Raw genomic sequence first — 14557 nt, 5'->3', positions numbered from 1 at the left:
ATATGATAAGTCCTCCCCAGAAAGTAGTAAAACATCATTCCCCATAAATCATGGTTCCTCTTATTATAGAGATATATATTTTTTTTTTTTACAGCTCCCTAGTCGAAGTTTTTAGGAAGAGAAATGAAAAGCTAATTTGGGCACTTTTGTTCAGAAGTCCTTAAAGCTGAAGGAAGGAACTATTTGTGCATTCTTAACAACAGGGTTTGCATTCTGTTGCAGTACTTCTTGCATGGACCATAAAGTGTGCAGGTGTATTTGGAGACGCAATACAAAAGTCCTTCATGGGTTTTAGGGTTTGACCTTTTCTGGCGCAGATCACAACATTTTTCTGTGCTTCGATATGTGTGTGTATAGGCTACATAACACATGTCCTTTATGTGCTGAAGTTAAGATTTCAACACACTGCAAAAACATATTTCCACTGTAGGAGAACTCCAAATATTTCAGGACTGTGTATTGTGTGACTCGTGGGTTGTCTTACAGATTGTATTGTCATTATTGGCCCATGACTCATCAGTGTTATCTGCATCAAAATGAGAAAAAGGGGAGTGGGTTTATTTGGTCATATACACTCGGAGGTTAAAAAGCAGCCATCATCTTTTGTCCTGGAAAGCATAGTATGTGTAATGTTGACTAACAAGTAGAGGAGGGAGCGTGAGAGCAAGCGAGCAAGAGAGAAAAGGACAGAGGGTTTCCTGAGAAGAGAGTGAATCATGGAGGCAGAGTAGAGGTAGCAGCCCGAGGCCAGTGCATCCTGATGTCTCCTCTTTAAAGCAGGGAAATGAAATGGGAGAAGTAGTGATGGAGGGAAGATGCCGCTCATCAGGCCTGGCCCCGCTGTCTTCTTATCACCAGCAGCAGGCTGTCGCTGGAGGGCCCCACGCAGATGAGAACTGCGGTGCTGCGCAGACCACAGGGTATCCATTGAAGCATGCACAGGGTATGAATGATGTATGACAGGGCCGAGCTGGCTCAATTCAAAACAGGCAGGAAGTGCTGTAAATCAAGGTCCTGTGAGGTTAAAAGTTTTAAACTAGCTAGTCTAAGGCAGTGTGTGGCTGGTGTTTTAGAGAGGTCAAAGGGTAATTGCCTCTCCAGCATTCCCTAGGGTGGACTGTTGTGTGCTCAAACCAAATTGTGTTTCATGAAGACTGTACTCTCTTTCGCTCTCCTGGTTTCTGCATTGCAGACCACAGTGATGCCGGTGGGGGAGGACATTACCACTGCATGGCATTGGTGAGCTGACCAATTTCAAAGCACATCTGTTCAATTATACCTGAGAACCTTTAGATAATTAACTCTCTTCCCTCTGGCTCTGCTGAATTAGTATTGATTCCAGCAACTTAGCTACCAGCCCGAGCGCCTCTCTGCAGGATTGCATATGCAGGGAGATTATAAAGTCATAAACTTGTCATTTGTGTTTTTTCAGCTGCACAATTGACGGACTTTGAAAGCTTAATTGGTACATAAAACTATTTGTTTGTGATTTTATGAAGAGACAGCAGAGCTGAAAAAATGAATGTGGGAAGTTTAATAGAGCTTTGTTTAATGGAGTATCTTGTAATGGCAATAGATGCAAATAATGCTTACATACCACAGTTTCCGCCTTTAATCTTTGAGCAGCTGTATATTTATCAGCCATATGATTAGTAACCATGGAAATTAGCAGCATTAAATCTTGTAATGAAAACAAAACAAAATAAAAGAACCTCTTGACATTCTGCCTCACATTTTACGGCTCAATTTTAACATATCAAATAAACTACTGCAGAAAGTGAAGCAACATAGAAGCCACAGTGGGCCAGAAAACGCTCTGCAACTTCAGAGAACACATGCTAATAGTCAGAAAGCACCTCTATTGAAAACATTGGCAACACGCTGCGAAGACACACAACGCGACCAAGTACACAACACTGTGTGTGTGTGCTGGCATCAGAACAGAAGTGTTTCCAGGGGACACATAAAAAAGTAATGGACCTGGCTGGGTTGCATTTGTTATTCAATGCTGTGACTTTGTAAGTTAAAAGCATTGAACAACAAGTGTGCTTGGTCATGTTATGATACGTATGCAAGTGCATCCCCAGCCCCCCATTCATCACTTTTTTATGCTCCCTGGAAACATTTCCATCACGTCAAATTCATGCTTTCTGTATTTGCTTCTGTTTTGTCTATTTACACTTTTTTTTTTCCTCTTATGTGTTGCCGTCTGTACTGACTCTAATCCTGGCTGATGAGTTTGTGATGCAGTGATGTTAAGCGCCTTCATTCGGCGGAGAGAAGCGAAATTAAAAGCGTAGTAGCTGCTATATGGATGGTTGAATTTTCATTGGCTCATTGGTTTATTGAGACTGAGCATCACTTTGGAAACATCTGACAAAATAGACTTCAATTCTACACATCACTCAGTCATTCAGATGTGTGTGCGTTTAGTGTTGGAGCCGTTCAAAAATGGTGTATTTGATCTGGTCACATTGCTGGTCTCCTTCAGCTGCTCCTTCAGCACAGGATGAAAACAACGGCTGTGTCATTACTTCAAATTGTACTGAAAAAATTACAAACTTTGTCGCTCTTTTCAACTCAGAAAACACAACTGTCTTACAACTCTCTACTGCAAGCCTGCTGATAAAGAAAAACCCCTGATCGAGGTGTCTTCATGCCTCATGACTGCTCTCTGTACCCAGCTCCACAGAAAATCAATTTTGCGCCCCTCAGAATTAACTGTGTCCAATTCCCATGGATATGTTTATTTCATTCACTCCAAATGAGATTATGGACCAGCTGAGTGACCCTAAAAATATCCATAGTGAATCCATTTCTCGATGCATGGACGCAGTGTATGTGTGCGTCGCTCATGAGGTAGAGCATAGAAGTCGTTGACATTACTGCATTTCATTCTCTGCAATAATGAATCCGAATGATTTTAGGATTACATGTTCAATACCATGTCAAATAATGAATATAATCCCCCTTTTGCTTGATTTTCTTTTCTCTGTGTATCTCGTGCTGTACTGGCTGGCAGCAACTCATCATAGGACGTCATGGTTTGGTGCTTTTAAAAAGGTTCAGCAAGGTCTTTACCTGATATCAATACTCCATTGAAGCCCAATAGTGTCTCTCTTGTTTGTTTAGACTGACTGGCGCCAACATCTGTTATCCAGTCATGTGGTGAGGTGCTGGTTTTGAGTAATTAAGTACTACGAACTCCAATGAATAAGTCAGCTACAGCTAATTGAACAATATTTTACAGGTTGGCATAATAACCTGCAACAACAATCTTATAACAATGGTTGATGTGGCACTAAAATTACATTCAGCCTGAGACTAATATGTTATTAGGATTGGTAAATCTTATTTTTTACAATATGAAAGAAGGAAAAATTCTATCAAAAAGCGCACGGAATAGCTGAAAGGTAATAACTGGCAATTTTATTTTGGGGGATGAGAGTCTTCCTGCCAAAGCTGCTTTCATTTAATGACTGGTAGGCAGAATGAGAGTGACTGTGCCTCTGGCTATTCACAAAGTGAAAACACTCCCACCATAGCAGCTGCAGTGCAAACTAAACTCCCAGTGATACCTCTGCTTAGTGGCAGCAGTGCAGTGCCAAAGACCTCAAGCTTCTACTCCAGATCTTTTACATGGTAATCATGTCAATTTTTTGTCAATGAAAATGAGCGCTGTTATTCACACGGCAAAGGCCTGGTTTTCAATTTTCCACATAAAGTTTGAAAGTATTCTAATTATTATTCGAGTTCTTGCAAATCCATCGGAGCTGCAGCTTCTGAAGATTACAGTCTAAACTGCCTTGGAGAACCAGAACAGGGCCAAGGATCAATTGCTACTTCATTGGACACCAATTTAAAGTCACTCAGAGTGATTCACTTGGCTGCAGGGGCAGGTCCACAGGCCTTCGTAATGCGATTCAGGCTGCTTCTCACTATCTTAAGCCAGCCCTGACATCCTGGATACATTTATCCTCTACACACACTCACACATCTCATTTGCCATTTCATTGTTGCACGAAGACATATGTTGCCAACAAGAATGCCTGCAAACATATAATTAAGTTATGTCCACTCTCTCTGGGAAAGAGAATGTGAGAAGAATGTGTGACTCTGTCTAAAGGAGGTTTAGTTGTCTGTGGTCACCTTGACTAATTTCAAATTGATTCAGCCCCAAAACAAGCACACAATCACTTCTAAGACTAAGAAAGTTTGCACCGTCTTTAAAGTAGAATAATTAGTTGTGGACTCTAACTTGCGAAGGTGATTCGTAATGCAAAGAGGAATCCACAGATTTCTAAAATCTTTGGAAATTGTCAACTGGGTGGAACCACTTGTGTGTTTTGAGTATGTGCAGTGTATGTATGATTACTAAGACCTGCTGAGAGCATCCCAGTGCACCCAGAGGGGTGGCAGGGGACAGATGGCGGGGAGGGATGAGAGTGGAAGCTGCCAAGCAGCATTAGTCACACCCATTACTCACAGACTCTGTGCTGGCAGACAACAAGTGACTGTACCCCTGACGTCTACAAAACAGGAAATTCTCATTAACAGTTTGCTCAGGAAGGAACAATGGGGCAGCAATTAGACCTGAGCAAAGAGGCATTAGAGAGTGAGAGAGAAAGGATGAGGAGTAAGACCTCCCTTCCTCTGTCAGTGGATGCATCTTCATCACCATCACCACCACCATCACCATCACCATCATCATCATCATCAATGCTCCTTGACATGACAGCAAAATCAGACATCACTTAGGCTTCCTAACAAAAATCATGCTGTCACAATGTACATGGTGATGTCAGGGTGTTGGGTTTTATTTCTTTCTCTCTCCCCGTGCAGTCTTTTGTCATTCCTGAACATTTAAGGACAAACACATCTTATGCAGTGTTCATCCCTTTGCACTGAAGTGTGATCTAGTCCAGGCGTTAATTTTCCTCTTTTAGAAGCCTTCTAATGAAGTCACAAACAGGCCAACCCAGAGGGATGTGCCCAGCCTTTGCCACAAAGATGGAGGGAGACTTGAGGACTAATTGGCAGCACCCTTGTTTCCAGTGTAATTGCACTTATCTACTGAGTCACCTTCGAGGGTCATTAAGAGGCCCTGGATTAATTGAGCAGAGCATTGCGGAGTGGAGGAGAGAGAGGAGCCAAGCAGAGCAGATATTTGGTCCATTATAGCACTTGCAAAACTTTCTCAGGGTCTGACACGTCCGTTCACATGGGACACTTTCAATCATTCTGCCCTAATCGCTCCTCCGCTGTCACTAACAAAAGCTTGCAACTTAATAACTTGAGTGACTTTAATTTTATAGAGATTTTGGTGATCATTATTTCACAGCTCTGCTCCAACCGGCTCACTGTAATGGGTCAGATACACCACTTTGAGAGCATGATGGAGCAATGATAGTGCTTTTAGCCCGCTCATTTGTACAAGACATTGTGAAAAACAAGCTGCAGCTGCTGTGACAGAGAAATGTTTCAAGTTGAATGTAGCTTGTCTGACTAGGCAGCACAGTGCAATATGTTAAACATTCTGTAGAAATTCACATTTCTCATCACATCAAGGGCATATAGACTGGCTGCCAAAATAGAACTGAGGAAATCAAAGTGTAATGAAACTCAGAGCGTGGGGAAAAGGCTATTGTGTGTGTGTTTTGGCTTGCTTTAATGACATACTGGAAAAGGCTGAAATTCATTTTCAAGGTCACTTGTCATGCTGGAATGTGTGTACGCAATAAACCAGCCTTGCCAGGGATGGATAACGAGGTACAGATATGTAAAGCCCCCCCCACCCCCTGCTTCACAGGACCAAGACATCAAGACTGGAAGAGACACAAAATGACGGCAATGCAGCACACCAAAATGTTTTCTGAATGTGTGGTCATTTTGCATCCCTTTGTGGCCCAGTGACTTCCAATCTTATTGTGGTCTTTTGGCAACTTGCTGGGTTGTGTGAATCTCAGGCTTGGCTTTCAGTCAATGTCAAAGGTTTGGTGAGATCAGCTATTCACATTTGATGGCTCAGCATATCAGCACTCCCATTAGGTTACCACGACAGCAGCTCTCATAGTAGTAACTGGCGTTGCACACAGTCAGTGTTACTCGCAAAATATAGCCAAACGCAACCTCAGTAGTAGCGTTGGCTTTCCTCATTTGCATGCATTTTAGCAGTGCAGAGCTGCCGTCAAGTGCTTGCTGAACAAACTGAGGGGCTTAACCTTCTGTAATGCTTTCACATTGATGCATCTACTGGAGTTCTCACTTTCTCTCCTCTTTGTTCTTTGTGCGTACAGCTGGATTAGGCTGGTGTCTTTGCTGTTTGAGGCGGAGATGGATGTTGATGGGCCTGACCTTTCATTTGCGTGCCATGCATGGCGGAGCACACGAGAATGCTTGTCAACAGCCAGTGTGTGTGAACAATATATTTGTGTGCTCGCTGTAATCTCTTACTAAAACATCCGTCGCTTTCTCATTGAGAAAGAGGCAGAAGACAGACGAAAAGGGCATATTTGTGTTCTGCCACTTTGTGCAGTAGGAGAAAAAAAAAAAAAAAGGCAAACTAGGGATTCGAACAACTGCATCATATGAGAGAGCGAGACAGAAAGACAAAGAGAGGAGCATTGGCAGTACTGAAATGTCAACATGATAAATCCAACCTTTACAACCAGTCTCTGGTCTAAGTGAGCCTGTGTCCCAGCATTAATAATCATATATATCAAATTGTTTTGGAATAATTAATCCACCATGAGCTGTCATACATCCCCTCTGAGGGGTCTATAAATTCTGCTTTTAAAGGAGTTATGACTAATACATATATACGCGGAGCTGCCTTGGGGGAGAAAAAGGTGCTTTTTATTGGCAGAGGGGATGGTGCTTGTTAAACAAGCCTCGCCAGAGCTTGGTGGGTGTCAAGCCCACGTAAGAGAGAGATCAATCTCTCTAACCTGTGTCAAGCCTCTGATAGATGAAGCAGGAGAGGGGGAGGGGCTGTCAATTTTGCAGATGGTTTTACCTCTGAGACTTTCCAAGTTCAGCAGCTACAGCAGAGCAGTACACCGCTGAAATACCTTGATATGGAAAACAAACCTCAGCAGAGCTGTCAACCAACTCTTTTCATCCCCTCTCAGCCACTCTGGGACGGGCCCTCATAGCATTCGGGAACAAATACACCAGTGAAATCTCAGTAATGGTTGAAGGTCATAGTGGAGCAACAAGTTTACCCACTGGTGGTAACCTGGAACTAAATCACACAAAGGATTGTGTTTTTGCTGATTCTGTAGAAACGACGCTGCATACTGCAGAGAAAATATACTGGCTGTAAGGCACATGGCTTTTGATCAAGCTAAGTTTGTAGTTTGTTTGCATTGGTGTGGTGGCAGTGAACCTTCAATGTGCAGTGTATCAGTCCTTCGGGCATCATGCTAGAGAAGCTCACATCACTTATCCTGATCAAACTCTTCCTATAAAATTATAATGGGGAATGTGCAGCGGAGCCATTTTCTTCATTTCAACTTAAAAGATGAGACACTTGGTGTGCCTCTTCTTAAAAAGCCCCATAAAGCGACTCTCAGCTGGATATCATGAAATGATGCTCTGTATCAATTCATGTTGTTGGTCTCTGTAGATCACCTGTAGTTTGAGAGAACAAGATCTGTATGGAGCTTAATGAGTGATCCCCTGTGTGCTGTACATGAGGGAGCACGATGGATGGCTTTTATTGGGGAAAAAGGTAATCTTATTACCTGGCCATTAATAAAACATCTTTCATTAAGTGGAGTAATAAAGCTGCTACCAGTATTGTTGACTTCAATTTGGATCCAATCAATACACCCAGGGGAATTCAAACTTTAGAGGATGTTCATTTGTAATTGTAACCTTTCAGGAAGCGAAGAACTCATCTATATATAGTGATGTAGCTGTTCAGGCTTTTAACCAGTCAGCGATTCTCTCTGATTCTTTACATCTCCTCTTCTTTTAAACTTTAGGAAGTGGTGATTACGATGCTCAAAGAGGAGGAGCGAGTCACCACTGCTATTGTTTCAAAGACTCACTAACTTCTTTGTCTTTTATTTTAAGAAGAGCAGCTTAGTTTGGTGGTGAAGTCTAAAAAGAATATCTCAGCTTTCCCCCTTCAGCCAGACCCTCAGAGGTGATAATTTCCCGCAACAGATGAAGTGGTAAATGTATCTTACCTAACCATGAGAGAGTATGTGGGAGTGATGGAGGTTACCATGAGTCAGAAGAGAATACTTCAGAAAAACATAATTGGGTGGATAGGAAGACAGATTAAGAGATTACACATTTTACACACACATTCTTTGGGCTTCAGGCCAGCACTTGTTTTTTTTTTTTTGTTTTTTTTTAAGGTAGATAAAAAAGAAATTATAGAATCTAGCTCTATCACAGAAAGACGTTTTTGTTGGATTAAATAGAATTTCCAAGTAGTTGAAATGAATTTGGATTGAAGGTAATTTTATGGTTGGCATAGCAATTTTGGCCAGGGAGTGTGCCTCTCTGAGCCGCTGTCACCTTCACACAAGAGGAGAATCTGCTGTTGGTTGCATGTGAACTTTTGTATGTGTGCAAACAAGGCTGCATGTGTTTATGACAGCTATGACAAGTTATATGTTTAATTGTGTAGGTGAGGAAGGATGAAAAGCGAGTTGGGAACGCATGCATAGGTGAAAGCAATTGTGTGTACGTTTTTAGAAGATGACGGAGAGCTGTTCTCTATAATCTCTGCAACATTCATTCATCCATCCATCTCCTACCTCTTTTCCATTTCCGGCTGGTGGGGGCTGCTGGAGTCAATCCCAGCTCACACTGGCGAGTTCACCAGTCCGTCACAGGGCCAACACACAGAGACAGACAGAGACCAACAACCACTCACACTCAGACCTACAGACAATTTAGAGTCACCGGTTAACCCAAACATGATGTCTTTGGACGGTGGGAGGCCCCAGGCTGGGAAACAAACCCACAACCTTCTTGTTGTGGGGCAACAGCGCTAACCACTATGCCACTGTGCTGCCCATCGCTGCAACATGGCATGGCAAATAGCAATGGGTATATGTGTTCACGGTGCACCAAATAAGCACAGGTGGAGGTGTTTCAAATGAGAGGCTGGTAACTTCTACAGAGATGTGACTGTGTCAAAAGACCCTTGAATCGGGAGAATTTTAGATTACACTTAATCTTGCCATAATAAGACTCTTTGTGTCAGGCACATAGCAGATGCTGCAGTTCTATTGTCTGGCCTGAATAGATGACAAGATAAAGCAAAACCATTGAAAACTACAGGAAGTGATGTCACAAGCGATAAGCAGGAACAAGGACGCCATCAGTCACAGAGCTACATAATTTGTCTCCATCTCTAGAAAATGACTTTCTTCCTTTTTGTCCATGCTCTCTACCCGTAGCGTCTCTTATCTTACAGCAATAATTAAACCCACGAGGGAGTATTTTATGATGGACATATAAACCTATTTAAAAAGGAATTAAAGATGTTATCACACGGGCTGAAATAATGAAATGCTTTGGGGAATTACAATTACCGGGCTCCTCTCTGCAGCATTCTTGGCTTGAATTAAAAGGAAACAAGACCTCCATGCTGAAGATTACACCAGGCATTTGACTTGTTGCTCTTGGGAACTCTGGCGTCCATAACCTAGACGATGAGAGATGAATCTCTAATCCTGGCGACATTCATCATCCATTTATGCCGAAGCAAAGCATGCTCCAGAGGTAGATGGACTCTTGTGTCCTGCATGCTGCAAATGATCTTTTAGAATGTTTCAGGAAGCGAACCCCCTTTTTCAGGATTTTTGAAAGCTAATGCCAAGGCGGATGATTTTCATAATCGCTCACTGTGATCCATTAATTCAGGGAGATAGATAATTCAGGGCACAAAGCCCCAGAACAACCTGTGAGGGAGCACTCAGCACGACAAGACTCAATTTTATTTTCAGCCACCATTTTTTACATATCAGGTCCCACATAATCAGACCTCTCCATCCTGGCCCATTACTATACTGGGTCATGGTAACCCCTTGTGAAACTCGGTAGACTCTGTTCCATTACCCTCTTTTAACACTAATGACACTGAAAGTTCCTCTCTGATGCACAATAATGCAGTGCTGGGAGAGTGTAGGAGGCAGTGTGCTATAGAGATAACCAGTATCTCATTAACGGCAGCACATTCAGCTCCCCTGCTCTTCCAACGAGGACTAAAGACTAACAAGAAATCACTTTTTGTTGCATTGAAGTCACGCAAGAAATAAAGGCTTAAATAGGATTAACTGCAGCTAATGAATCCCGTTGACCTTTGGCTTTCATATTCTACCAAAGGTAAAATTTGCAACTTAGACAGGTCTGGAGTTTGAGTCTGGTAAGCAAACTTTATCACTATATTCATTGTGCACAAGAAATGAAGACACTGTTAATTCTATTGTCTCAACCAAGATGCAATCTGATATAAAGTAATCTGCCCACTTGGCTCCACTGATGGTGTCTTATCCCTCAAGGAAGCAATTTGCACTACTTTCTCTAGGCTTCGCATTTCCCCAACATTAACTGCGCGTTTAAAAACTAATTTCAGCTGTAATTCCATAGTTAAGCACCTTTTTCCCTCCCATGTTAGAATCTCATAATCCTCCCTGTGACGTATTCCCCCGCTTTTCAGGAGCCATTCAAACCTGCTGCCATACCCGATGTTTTAATTAAGGGAGAAAAAGAGCACTCAGGTAATGAGACACCTCGAACCAAAGTTGAGATATGTGCCCTTTGGAAATGCTGTAATTTTCAGAGAACTTTCAAAGACACAATGCTTCAATTGCACAATTCAATACACCCTAAAAGATTCCTGGGCATTATAGAACAACAGCTCATATCCCATTAGCAAATGAGGAGTTAACTGCATTACAAGCATTAAATAATGTGCTGAACCCTTGCACTCAAAGACTGGGGCATCAAATATTTATAGGCACCAGTCTGCACTGGTGTTCATTTCAACACTTCTCAAGCAGATGCTCTCCTGTCTTTGCAGGTTCATAATTTAGTTTGAGGTTGGGTGACGCTCATCCTCGAGGCTTCGCTGAGCATTGTTGACATTAAAAACTCAAAATAAAGCTTACTTCGGTTTGAAAATGTGCGCTGCGCTGCTGGGAATGTGAAAACTGACAGGCCGCTGCCAGCAGCTGCAGCACTGAGCCTCAGCAGACACAGCTATCAATATCTTCGACTTCTTTCACCATCTGATATGTTGTTTATTGTCAAGTCTGGAACATCGCTGGATCTCTCCCTTGTTCGTCTGCACTTGAAGATTCATTTAACTCTCAGAGACAGTGTGAAGTGTATCATATCATCACAGGAGCCTGAGACACTGTGACGGTGACCTTGGGAGTGGACTGGATCTTATTTCTCACTCCGTGTCAAAGTAGGATGGTGTCAAGGGAACGCTGAACACAGATTGTGTGTGTGCACGTGTGCGTGTGTGGGAGATAGCGTCGAAAGAGGGTGAGGTAAGGAATAAGGCACTCTGACTGAGTGCTGCTGCATTCTTCTGATGTCTTGGAGATTTCTACTCTGGATGCAAACAGTGTTTGCAATGGTATTGATCTCGCCTATAGTCTATAGGTAACATCACCACTCTGCAAGGGAATCATACATCATTGCATTGGGAGGAGGAACAACCAGCATCTTTCATAAAAGAACAGTGGGGTCATTTTTAGTCTGCAGTAGAGGTCTGTGAAGAATAACTTGGCTAGTCCGAGCTGAGCCCTGAATTCTGAGCTGTTTGCAGGAAGCAGAGCAATAGGTCAATCTTTCAGCGAAGTTTTCATATCACTTCAGAAAACACAACCTCAAGCGATGCGCACACACCGTGCAGATAAAAAAAAAAAAAGAAAAGAAAAGAAAAGGAAAAAAATTAGTTAAAATAATTTATTTTGACAACTTCCTTCGAAGTTCCCTCTAAGTTTCATTGGCAGTGCAACACATCATAGTCAGGAACAGAGGAGGGGACGGGGTCTTTATCTGCACAAGGGAATGATAGTTGTATGAACAGATGTTGTCAGCAGATGAATGATGATCTCAGAGAAATAATGACGATAAGCACTTGGCATGCAATAAGAAATCCAGCAGTGGGAGCCTGATCATATTAACTTGCCAGGTCATGCAGATGTATTGATTTATGTGAAGAGTTCAGCACAGCACTGACCTTCATGATTTGAGGCATACAATTAAATATGCATTATTACAGACCTTTCCAATGATGTTTATGGATGCAGAAACATTTGGAAAATGTCAGGTGCTTTTATTTCTATATAGCTGATGAACCACTCTCTAATTGTAATGGACCTGAAAAAACAGATGCAGTTGAGTGTATGTTGTATCATTTCCCCAGGTTGATTTGTTCAGAATATTTTTTTTTGTCTTTGTAAAATGAGATGAAGGTTTGTTAATACTTAGGTAGGTAGATTAGCTGGAATGGTTAGATTCAATAACGGCCAAACACCCCTGATTAAATAATGGCTTTAAGGATTAGATATTTTACGCCATGTGAATTTGTGAAGATACAATTTTTATCATAATTTTTCCTCCATAGCATATTTTGAAGGTTATTGCATACAGCTACTGGAGGGGAGACGGCAACCCTCAGACAGGATGATGAAGAAAAAAATATATAATAGGAGGAAATAATGAGTAATTTAGAGCAGCAAATCAGTAGAACAGAGAAGCTAGATATTTAATTAAACAAATATATTAGTGACCACTGAGGAAAGCTGTAGTTCATCAAAGAATACTGCAAAGGGCATTTGTTAAGATTGAAAGAAAATCTCTCTCACTGGGTCTAAATTGCCTACCACGCACTTTCAAATTTGTTCCAGTAAAACACTGGAACAGTTTCACTGCATGAACCTTTCATTTTATTTTTCTCTTGAGTTCGTCAGAAAGAAAGTCAAAGTAAACTATGCATCAACTTAAATAACAAGGCTGCCAAAGCTGTCAGGGTGAAAAGGCCCCAAACAGTGTACCTGAAAAGCAGAGGAACCCTTATTAACCTTCAATCATTGGAAACAGGACGCAGGTATGATAAGAATCTCAATCTGGTTCTTGTTTTTCTTAATTTCCTGTGCTGTGAGATGGGCTGATGGGGGGAAAAAAAGGTAGATGCCATCACTCATTATGGAGATACAATCAGACTGGGAACAAATGTTTGTTGGTTCATGAAGTATTGATGAATCTCGGCCACCCAGAAGCAGGAGTGTCATGTTTGTCATATGAGCTATTGATATCCTATGCTGGGTGAAAATCGTTCCATTTACTTTTAAAAAGATTGCATGTGTATACTGACCAGTGATTCATTACGCACTTAGAAATACATGACCATCATCACAAAGACAGGTTTGTAGATAGATGAAACAGATGACCTGTATTATGGACAGGTACATTATGCAGTGATGAGATTTAAATATGTGTGTTGACGATCACAGATGGTCTGGGTTCCTTAATGTGTTACAGATAACAGAAATTCCTCATTACCTTTCATCTTTCTTTAAGGTCTTTGCTGGATGACAACATTTCATCCCTTGACTTAGTACAAGAATCTGGTGTGAAATGGACAAAAGACCACATTTGACATTTTTCTCAGTCACTTAAAAGAGTACATTCTTGCCCTTTTTCCAGTACGCACACGGTTCATCCTACGTGAACCGAGCAAGCTCTGAGTTGTATTTTCCTTTTAAACCTTCTGTTGTACTTTGTGTTTTTGTCTAGCCAGGCCATAAATGGATGCCCAGTTTTTAGTTAAACGTACCTGAACATGGTTATCACACCTATCACACTGCTTTATTATTTGGCCACCTAACTTCAACTTATATGGTACGTTTATTAAAGACAGAAGGAACTGGTGTAGTGCAGAGAGCGATGCAGTTTGGATGATAATCTAACATGTTTTGTATGCTGCTGCCACGACCGGTTTAAATCCACTGATAGTCTTGTGACATAAACCGAGGCAGAGCTCCAGCCGTCCTCAGGACCCTCAAAGGATAAATGGTATAACTGATTGATGGAGACAACTAGCAGCTGCAATACATCCCTCAAATGCAAAACATGACTCTGCCCTGCTCCGGTCTTTCTTCAGGACTCTGTCCACATGAGAGCCCCTTGTACCAGATTATCTTCATTTGTGCTTTTTTGTTCCAGATAATTAAATGTGTGCTCATGTTAAGGGTTAAATGAGATCATCAGAAGTACAAATATCCATCACTTTGGCCAAGTATATCAGCAAGATGCGACCTTCCTTTTTTCCCTAGGCAAAACTGCACTCAGTAGCACTCCTCTCATGTGGACCAAAAGGCCGCTAAAGCGTTGTCATTTCGCAAATCGTTTTCAGGTAATGGAAAATCTTTGTGGAGTCCCGAATACTGATGTGAAGACTGTTGCCAAGGCAAAAACTGTTATTTTCAATGGCTCAGATTTGACATGTATGAGATGTGTCCCTTGGGGCCATTTTGAATATCTGGAACTGATTGACTGTATCAGCTGGGTGACG

The sequence above is a fragment of the Echeneis naucrates genome, chromosome 5, assembly GCF_900963305.1.
Source record: "Echeneis naucrates chromosome 5, fEcheNa1.1, whole genome shotgun sequence".
Taxonomy (NCBI): domain Eukaryota; kingdom Metazoa; phylum Chordata; class Actinopteri; order Carangiformes; family Echeneidae; genus Echeneis; species Echeneis naucrates.
Note: the sequence above shows the minus strand (reverse complement) of the source record.